Source organism: Coenobita brevimanus, chromosome 98 (assembly GCF_032717465.1).
Source record: "Coenobita brevimanus isolate Jiangsu-jjx chromosome 98, ASM3271746v2, whole genome shotgun sequence".
NCBI classification, from domain to species: domain Eukaryota; kingdom Metazoa; phylum Arthropoda; class Malacostraca; order Decapoda; family Coenobitidae; genus Coenobita; species Coenobita brevimanus.
In genome coordinates this window covers 32,129,987-32,140,949 of record NC_137051.1, presented here as the reverse complement: position 1 = coordinate 32,140,949, position 10,963 = coordinate 32,129,987, and the positions used below count along the sequence as shown (strand labels likewise).

At 41.0% G+C, this 10,963-nt stretch overlaps 1 pseudogene; it reads right to left on the bottom strand.

The window, feature by feature from the left end:
* Positions 1-1,626: 1,626 nt before the first annotated feature.
* On the bottom strand, positions 1,627-1,753 carry LOC145414300 (5S ribosomal RNA; annotated as a pseudogene).
* Between the last annotated feature and the right edge of the window lie 9,210 nt (positions 1,754-10,963).

The following is a 10,963-nucleotide window of genomic DNA, read 5'->3' as shown; positions in this document are numbered from 1 at the left end:
ACTGCTTGCAAATTTGAGAATAGCATTCACATACATAAATGAAGACATGCTAAGATAGATAATAACATCATTCACCAGACCAACCCTGGAGTATGCATCAGACGTCTTGAGTCCTCATCTCAAAAAACACATACCTGGTACACAAGATTGAAAAAGTACAAAGGGCCGCTACAAGATGGGTACCAAGCTTAAGGGATCTAAGCTACGAAGAAAGACCAGAAAAACTGAATCTGCCTACACTTCAGGAGAGAAGGAAGAGAGGAGACATGATTATGCTATATAAATGCATATCAGGGAAGGAGAATATAGACATAAATGATTACATAATATATGGGGATGCATCAGCAAGAAGATACTGCAAAAAACTGCATAAAAAGAGAGGCGATAAAACGTAAGGAAATTTGGTTTCGCAAACAGAGCAATTGATCAGTGGAATGCACTACCGAATGAAATAGTGTGTGCCATAACAATTCACAAATTTAAGGATATGTACGACAAAAATGGTTTAAGACACGGGACAGTACGAGCGTGACTCATTCCTGTAAAGATACAATTAGGTAAGAACAATTAGGTAAGAACACACAATATCACCCTCTTTGGCTCCTCGGCGAAGGTGTAATAACAGCAACAACAACAGAAATAATAATAATAAGTAATAATAGTAATAATAATAATAATAATAATAATAATAATAATAATTAATATGGACGACCTCAGAGGGGCGGAAGTACCTACTCACCCACAAACTGGTTTAAGGGACAAACATTTAATTTTGCCCTGTGACGCTGACTTTCGCCAACTGCTCTCAAAATCGAATTCCTTCATTCTTGCATTTACGTGAATCCTTCCAAAGTTTTGCCTAAATCAGATCGAAACTATTTAACTTAATCTTTGCATGTGACCTTGATCTCTGACCGTTCTCTGTGGCCTTAATATGTAACTGACTGTTTTCAAAATTTGAATCATTTATTCTCACCCTACACTGAACCGTTTCACAAAGTTTAGTCTAAACAGGATAAAAATTGTTTGCCATGTGACCTTGATCTTTGATTTAATGTTCTCAAAACTATAGGTCAACCCATTGGTTGACTCTCAACTCTTCCACTTAGTTTGGTGTAAATCTGTTCAAAGTGCTTTAGTTATTTTATTAACACAGAGATACACGTAGCGACTTTAGAACTTGCCCTTTGGTCTTCACCTTTGGTTGAATGTTCTCGATGTTGATTCTCTTTGTTTTCCCTGATCCTGAGGCTTTCCACCAGGTTTAGTCTAAATTGGGTAAAAAACCTGACTAACTATGGTAGGTCAAAGTTTGACCCAGTCTTGTAACCCTGGACTTTGACCTATTGTTATCAAATACTGTTAGTTTCCTTACTGGACGTCCCTCAATTCCTCTACAGAATCTAGTTAAACTGGGATCAAAACTTTTAAAGTTATTTTGTTACACACAAACACACACACACACAGAGTTGGTTTACTTGTTCACAAGTTCTCGATAGAGTTTTTTCATTCATTGCCAGACGCCATGTATCCCAAACGGGGTGGTCAAGGGCTTAGAGTTAAATGTTTTACAGGGAGGGGCACTAATCCTCCACCAACCCCACTTGACACGTAGGGAGAACGTTATGCCAACAGCATCTGGTGTTCCCAGGCGGTCACCCATCCAAGTACTAACCACACCCAACGTTGCTTAACTTTGCTGATCTCGCTGATCGGACGGGAAGCGGTGTACTCAACGTGGTATGGCACAAACGGTATTGAACACACGCACCAAAAAGTTCTCGAAACAGTGGGCATGATGGATGTGAAAATGAGCGTAACATAGCTAAGTTATCTCGGACAGGTTGATATGCCCGATTCTGGTGACCCACTTCCAAGCCATTACAGTGATGTCTAGTGCATATCGGTGTATTCATCACGTCTAATGATGTAAATTGTGTTGCAATATTCTGAGACCGAAAGAGGTGTTTCTGTGACATAGTCTACTACTGATAGTCATAGTATTACTATTAATCTACTAAAATGAAGGGTGTTAGAAATGAATGAGCAACAACATACATGTGAATTGATACATGAGGATATCAGGTCTCCATGAAGTAACTGCCGTATATCCTGAAGTTACTGCCGTATATGATACACGTTTCGAGACAGTGCTGAGCGTTGAATCCGAGTAATTGAGGTACTAAAAGGATCCACGCACCACACCTATACCATTAGCCATTCCCATAATCCGACGTCCTAGTACTCGTATAATTTTAACATTACAAGACATAAGTAATATCGCTTCGGTTAGCGCCAGACTATTTTATCTAGCTGAAGGGAAAGAATGTGGTGAGGTAATAATTCCGTCAGATATAATCGACTAGTTGTGCTACGGTGGAATAATGCGAGTATTTATTACTGCGACACTTCAACACTTCATTATAATTGCTATGAATTATGACTATCGAGCGACAAAGACGAAACAGTGTTATGATTACACAACAGGCATGGGTTATGAGCCACTGGCAACTCTTCCATTCACGTAGTAAATGGTTAATCAGTGCTGCCACCTGCTACACGCAATAAGAGTTGTTTCTAAACTCTTTGTTCCTATTTCTAAGAGTACATGGTACTTACAGGCTTCGAGAACTTTTTGGTGAGCGTACACTCGCTCCAGAAAGTATCGGTGCACTGTGGGTCCGATGACATCCGGAATGATTCGACCATGTGGCAATGATAGCCCGTTAATACCTGTATATATTATAACAATTACGGCCATTCCCTACTCATCATGAAGGACACAAGAGGTATCTGATATAGCAGTCATTTATCGTCAGAGATGCCTGCGTGTGGGAGGACAGAACCGCAATTTCCAGTTTCGTTTGTTCCGTGTGTCATAATATTTAACACAGTCTGCACCGATACTTTCTGGAGCGAGTGTACATACTCTATTTCTGGTACTGTAGTTAGGAGTGGTAAGGCTTCAGGCAAAACTGACGTGTTTTATGTTTTCTTCCGTTTCTTTATCATGGTCTTTCATTTCCCCTTTGAGTATCGTTTTTAAAACCTCCCCATTCCTCTTTGCGTTCTCATCGTGCAGTTTTCATTTTCTTTCTCTTCATTGCTCTCATCTTTTCTATTCTTTATTTCTTTATTTATTTTTAAATAACGGAACAGAGGAAGGAAATGCAGCTGAATAAAAAAAATTATCAATACACCAAATTACTGGCGTCCTCCAATTATAAAAAATCTGTAACAGCTGGACTTGAAGAGCTGTAGGTTGATGTTTAAGGGGAAGCAACTCCGGGGAAGCGAGTTCCAGGGAGATGCAGTTCGGGGAATAAAAGATTTCTGATAAATTGAAATTCTGCGATATGGCTGTGTGACATTCCAGTCATGAGCGCTACCAGATGCCCGTGTAGCGCGAGGGAAGGCATGGAGAGGTGGCGCAATGGACATTTGCCATAAAAGTATCTGTATAATAATGCAAGGGAGGCAACATTCCTTCTTATAGGGGAGGTAGTTTATTTATAATAGCAAGGTTATTAATAGTTCCAACAACTTTGTTCTGAATTTTGTCTAGTTATTTTAGTGCAACCTCCCCATATCAGTTTACAGCTTTTTATTCACATTTGGACACGCGTACCAGTTGGTATTGATCTCAGGTGTGTGTGTGTGTGTGTGTGTGTGTGTGTGTGTGTGTGTTTCTTCATCTCCCAACCTCGACTTTGCTAAGGCCTAGTTTAAGTTTTGCCGTCTCGTCAGAGGATATATTCTCTTCGTTCCTGAACTAGTCAATGGGCCTGTCTGGCGGAAAATGGATAGATGATTCTGGTTTGCGCAAGTTTTTATTTGTTCGTCATACAGTTGGGAAATATATGTGGTGTAACTCGTGAAGTCTGCTAATCGGCAAAAACTCACTCATTGTGCATCAAAAACTTCGTCGGGATATGTAGCTCAGCGGCGCTTGAGAATTGAACCTCTGTTTTGGATATTAAACTTATTATTTAATATCTGTTGCTTTTCATGTGACAACTGTATATTTCTATTGTAATCGAATGCTTCGGAGTTTAGTAATTTTTGCTTTGCTTTTCCTAAACACTCTTCAACGTTTTGGGTGGTTTAGTGGCCCAAGGAGGTAGCAGGGTGACGGCCATGTGCCACGCACAGGTTCGAATGCCCAAGGGGTGGAGGTTGGATTTTGTGTGTGTGTGTGTGTGTGTGTGTGTGTGAGAGAGAGAGAGAGATGCTTTCAAGGGCATTGGTCAGCTCAGGTTTGTACACCTAGAAAAAGGTAATATAAACTAGATTTATCATTACAACTGCTGTTATTAGCACTACTGCTGATGTTACTATTAATCTTACTACTGCTATCTCTATAACCACGGTACTGCTACCACTACTATTACGATACTACCACCTCTACTACTACAGTTCTACCACCACTGTTATTACTAATACTACTACAGTTACTGCTACTCTGAGTATTATTATTACATAACATAATAATTATTTATAGATGATCGTTGTTCCACCAACCTTTCAGTTTAGCGCCCGGCAAGAGGCTTCCCTGTTTCATTATTATAGAAAGTTCTAGAAGGAGGAGAGGATACAGAATCCGTCAGTCATGTTCCTTTGGAACGTCATTGATTTCAGGTTAATATTTTTTTTTCCCTTTCTACCTCCAGGGACATGATTTTACTATTATATGGTGTATGTGATTCTTGGTGGTGTCGTAAGTTATGTAAAGTTGATGTTCCCCATCTATGAACAGGATAGTGTCAATTTCACTTAGTTAAGCCAAAAGTATTCACTAAAATTTTGGATAAATGTAAATCAGGCAGCCATGTCTGAGTTTCAGAGACAGTGCCCACATCATTTTGGTGAAGATTTGACAAACTAATGGTGAGGCGTGAAAGTGCTGCGATCTGGATAGCTAAGCCCAGTCTGAGGCATATGATACTTTAACAAATAGTACATTTTAAAGGGACGAAATTAATGCAACAACTTCTCTACGTCACGGCGAGGATTTGACAACGATATCTGCTCTGTTACACCATGCAGAAAGCAAATCATAAAAATATTACACAATTGCAATATTATTATTTCCACTCTAACTGTGAATAAACAATCGTATACTCGTAGCTTATGACCGATATATATAATATCGGGAACCGAGAGGAAACAAGTTACAAGTTAATACTCACGGGGCTGAAGAAGAAGCGTAATTTTTGCTTTATATATATATATATATATATATATATATATATATATATATATATTATATATATATATATATATATATATATATATATATATATATATATATATATATATATATATATATATATATGGACCTCACCCTGCCCTAGGATGGGAAAGGAGGTCCGGATGATGATGATGTACATATACTATAAAAGCAACTGTACTCTGTGTGGGTGTGTGGGTGTTACGTTACAAGTCATCATGTGGTAGTCCAAGCTTGGTGGCCGAGTGGGTAGGTTGGTGGGCGGATGGGCGCTATTGGTTGGTGGGTGGACGTGGATGGATGTGTACGATGTTTGGACAAAGGGTGTGGGTGGAGAGGATGGAGTGGGTAAAGGGGCAGGGCTAGGCACAGTGGGTGGGGTGAGTGGTTGGGATGGGCTGGCTGAGATGGGTGGGTGGGTGGTGTAGGACGGGTGGGCAGACGGGGAGAGGTTGGTGTGTAAGTGGGTAGGGTGGGGTTGTTAGGGGATGCTGGGCACATGAGTGAGGTAGGATGCTTTGTGGGTGGGTAAGCATAGTGGGCAAGTGGGTATGTTGGGTGAGGGATGGATATGTGGCTTCGCGAGGGATAAAGCAAGAGTGAGTGGGTAGGTATATGGGTGGGTCGGTGGGTGAATGGGGGGTAATAGATCCACTGGGGAATAGGTCTATGGGGTAATTAAGTCCATGGCTGGAATAGGTTCATGTGGGAAATATAGGTCCATGGGGGATATTTCCTTGGGGACCATGGACCCAAGTGGGAAAATAGGTCTGTGTGAGAAAACGGGTCCATGTTGGAATGTGGTGTGTCTCCCGGGGAAGGAAATAGGCCCATGGAAAAAAAAAAATGTCTAGAAAATAGGTCAGTGGAGGGAAAATTAATTCATGGGTGAAAATCGGTCTATGGGGAAATAGGTTCATGGAGGAAACTAGGTTCAAAGGGGAATTGGACCATGGGATAAAATGAGTCTATGAGGAAACGTAGGTCCAAGAAGGAAGATGGGTTTATAGGATGAAAATAGGTCCATTTAATGAAAACTGATGGATGGGCAGATGACCCATAGGGGACGCAACTGGAAACGGACTTATTTACTCATACAATTTTCCATATCTATTTCACTCAAGTAATAGTCCAGTTTATCACTTATTTCGGCACCAGTGAATGAAATGCAACGGTCGGACAGAGTAAATACCATTTGTTTATGATTGTTACTGTAATTACAGAGAAGACAATTTTTTCCATTAGAGTGGAGTGCGTGTATGAAGTAGTGAGGGGTTAGTGTGGAGGTGGTGGTGGCGGTGGCGGTGTGAGGAGCTAGTGGGTGTGTGCACTGTGTGAGGTGAGGGGCAGTTGACGCCTTGACGTGCCAGCGTTCACACACTGCTCCACCACAGCCACTCCAGGGTAGGTCTGTCTAGAGACCCCTTTCTATAGGGTCTTTAGGTCTGTCTGTCGCCATATTTACCTTCTGCCTTTACAAGACGGTTAATGGACACATGAAGTTAATTATGTCCAAGGTAAATTTATCACCATTTGTTACGGCAGAAATCATATAATTCTTGTGCAATTTTTGACGGGATACAGAACCGTGCATACTCTGAATAGAAACTTAACTGATATGAACTACGGAGATACATTTCCATGAAGTGGGTCATATTTCACCGTTGAATTGTGATTTATGACTTTTTCTTTGTCGCCCAGAAACAGGACGAATGAATATTGACCGATGTTGTGATAGTGATGTACTGAGTGACACAGCTTCTTTCACCAGTGTCAACACACATGTAAAACGCAGCTAGGTTGTTTAGAATCTTAAATGCATGCTTGAATGGACAACCGTTGGCGAAGGATGATAATTCGTGTTGAGAAGACCAAAATTCTTCCGTGAAAATGTTGAATGAGACTTGATCAGAATATGGAAACCGTGTGAAACTGTGTTTAGTAACATTTCTTCATTAAATGAAGCATTTGGTAAGCTTGAAAAAATAAACACACAAACTCCATTTATCCGAGAGAAAACTAAGGTTACCATATCACGGTATAGCACAAGAATGCCAAGTGGTCATAAGTATTGCCATTAATTATGCAAAATTAATAGTAAAGGTCGGGGCAGACACAACAGCCACTTAGCTGAGGTTCTCATCTTTGCACATTGGGCCTTTGAGCTGTGGCAAGGCCATTCCCCAGCTATTTTGGGATCCACCCATTCAGACTGGTATACACTTACCTCCATACCTTAGGAGCTCATTTTACCCACCATCCCACAAAGGGTGGATAGACACGAGTCGAGTAGCACCAGCTGCCTGTATCACCATGAGAATCCTAGTGATAATAGACCGGCGCTTTCTGGCTCCTGTACATCACTAACCATTCTACTTGATGACATACCCTGAACTGACACTCAGTTACTCGTTTTTGCCCCAGGGAAAATTTAGGAATTCTGTAAAGCTGCATTATGTAAAATTTAACAGTCATAATATATAAACACAATAATGGTCAGACTGGCCCAACCGGAATGACTGCTCATAGCAACAGGAATAAGTTCCATCATCATGAGGTGACTGGGAGTTTTTCAAGTCATGTAATGCGACCACAGGTCTTGCCGTAAATGTGCTGGACTTCTGAAGTCTACCCTTAGGGCCCTACATCATGGAGGGGACATTATGTAATTGTTTGTATCCGTTAATGTTTTTATTCCTATGACAGTAACAATGAAGAATTTATATATTCATCATCATCATCATCATCATCTAAATACTACACTCTTTAGGCGAAATTGTCAGCTTAATTGTCACTCTCTCGCAATCCCTATGGGTCAGAACCATTTCGTTGGCTGGCAAGTTAATGAGGGGCTGCAAATCATGTTATACGCGTCGCCTTACCTCATCGGTCGCTTCAATTCATCCCTCAAAATTAGTTATCCTTCATCCTCACCCATAACTTGCTTTCCAACACATTCGCCTACCATTATTTAAGTCCTCCACACCTCCTCTTATCTTAAGACTCACTCATTTTATATCCTTTTTCTCTCGGGGATAGGCCTATTCAGCCAACGGGCGACTCCATTCTACACTATTAAAGAAAGGAATCAGATGATGGACCACCTAGCAGCGACGTAATTTTTCATCATCATTCATCATCATCATCCGGAACTCCTTTCCCACCCTAGGGCAGGGTGAGGAGTATCAACGTCCAGACAGACAAAATTTGCCCAGTTCAATGGGCCACGCTTCCATTCACTCATCATTCAAGCTCTCGAAATCCTGGCTCAGTCTGATAGGTCCCCCCTCCAAATTTCACCATGTTCTGTAGCCTCACATATACCTATCTAATAAAGCCAGTCCGAACGCTTTCACGTTAAAAAAAAAAGGGTGCCAAATCCCTGGTCATGCACTCTGCACAAAATTCATCCAGCCAGCTCGATCTCTTGTCAGTCCCTTAGTCTCACCAACTTTCATACCTCTCTTCCTCACACCATAATCCACCAGTTCCCTTCACCTTCATCTTGGCCTACCTCGCCCCCTACTTCCTTCAAATTCACTCGATATACCTTTGTCACCACTCTGTTGTCATCCATTTTCTCCACCTGACCGTACCATCTCAGTACACTGTCATCGATTCTGGTGTCCACAGACTTCCTGAATTCCACATCTTTCACGAATCACATTACATGTATTCCGTATCCTACCCACTCTGTACTCCATATACATTCCTCAGCAGTCCCATCTCCAATGCTCTTACTCTTGACTTTTCATTTTCATGCCACACAATATCTCGCATCCATATGTTAAAGTTGGCACTAACTCTCCATGTAAACCTCGTGCAGCTACAACACTCAAGCCACTGTTACTTATCAAGGCCTTCATGGGCCCAGCTACTTTCCTGCCTTGTGTCACTCTACTTTCCACTTCTTTTGCATATTTTCCTCCCCCCCCCCTTTTTTTTTTCTAATCACTGTACCCAGGTATTTGAACTATTTCATCAATTCCAGTCTCTCTCCGTTCAACTGCAACATCACACTGGGAGTCACCTTCTCTCTTAATAACGATCACTTCACTCATATATTTAACTCTTCGTTAGTCCCGTGAGGTATTCAAACGTGGTTAGTCCGGTGGGGTGTTAAAACACCCCAATACAAAAATACATGTAGTGTTACTAACATGTAAAATATATTCATACTGCCGCTTCAGCATATCTCTGCAATCACTAATGAAAAGATTGAATGCCTTGTAGGTGGTGTTTATTAATTTAAAATAATAAAATACAGTAAATCATAATATCAGTGAAAAAATAACAAATGGACTCATATCTCATCTGTCAGGTAAACACGCACAGGAAAATACACTTTGTGATTTTTAAAAACAGTATAATGATAAAGAGTAATGCAAAAATATGATGAAAACCAATTTATATCACAATATGATCTAAATGGTTAGTTTGATGGGGTGACTGGACACCCCGGGGTGGGGGGAGTGCTACTCTCACTACAGCAGAGGCAGGACTAAACCAATCCACATGCTCCCTCCCCTCACTGAATCAGGAGAGTACTGGAACGGAGAGAAATATTCGAATTACCAGCTAGGAAATATGAGCTCTTCAATAAAATTGGGGTGCCAAAACACCCCACCAGACTACCGAAGGGTTAAACTCGAGGCACGACCCTCAAAGACATCTACAAAACTCTGCACTAGTCTACAAAGTTTTTTCTGGTATTTGCAAGTAGTACTGCATCATCAGCATACGACAAATTTGAGATATTCTATCCATCACCATTCATTACCAACGCCATCCTTCTCTCCATTACTCGTCTTTTTACTTCTCTCATCACCCCATCCATATATATATTGAACAACCATGGGGACATCACACAACCTAGTCGCACGCCCACACTGGTCGTGAACCATTCACTTTGATGACCATTTACCCTTACACATGCTTCACTACTATCATAAAAACTCTTGACGGCACGTATCAGCTTACCATCTACACCATACATGCGCAGAACTTTACACAATCCTTCTGTGTCTACTTTGTCGTATGCTTTTTCCAGATCCATAAATGCCATAAACATCTAACAGTCCTTCTCACAAGCCTTTTCCACTATCTGTCTCACTGCAAATATTTGATCCACACATCCTCTGCCACTCCTAAAGCCACCCTGTTCGACACTCACTAGAACTTCTGACATCTCTCATACTTTCTCTATAATAATTCTTTCCTATAACTTCCCTACAACATTTAATTGACTTATGCCACGATAATTCTTTCACTCACTTCGCTCACCATTATTTTTTTACAGGGGTACAACCAGTGACTTTCCACTGTGCTGGCACAGTTTCACTCATCCATTCCTTTTTACATACCTCCAACATGCACTTCATTCTCCTCTCTACATTACACTTAATTATCTCTGCATACACCTCATCAGCCTCAGCTGCTTTCCCATTTTTCAGCAGGTTCTCAGTGTTCTTCACCTCTGCGAATGTCACGCTTCCTGGTACTGCATTCCTTCTCTGTACACCTCCAAAACCTATCATGTTAACAGTTGCTTTGCTCTCTCCATTCCCATTCATCAGACTTTCAAAATATTCTTTCCATCTGGTCCTTACTTCATCCCCATGGGTTAATAATCTACCATTCAGGTCCTTTACACTTTCACATTTTTTTCCCACTGTCACTTCTTACTTCCGCACCTCTTTCCGGAAAAACTTCCTATTTTCAGGGTAATTTGCA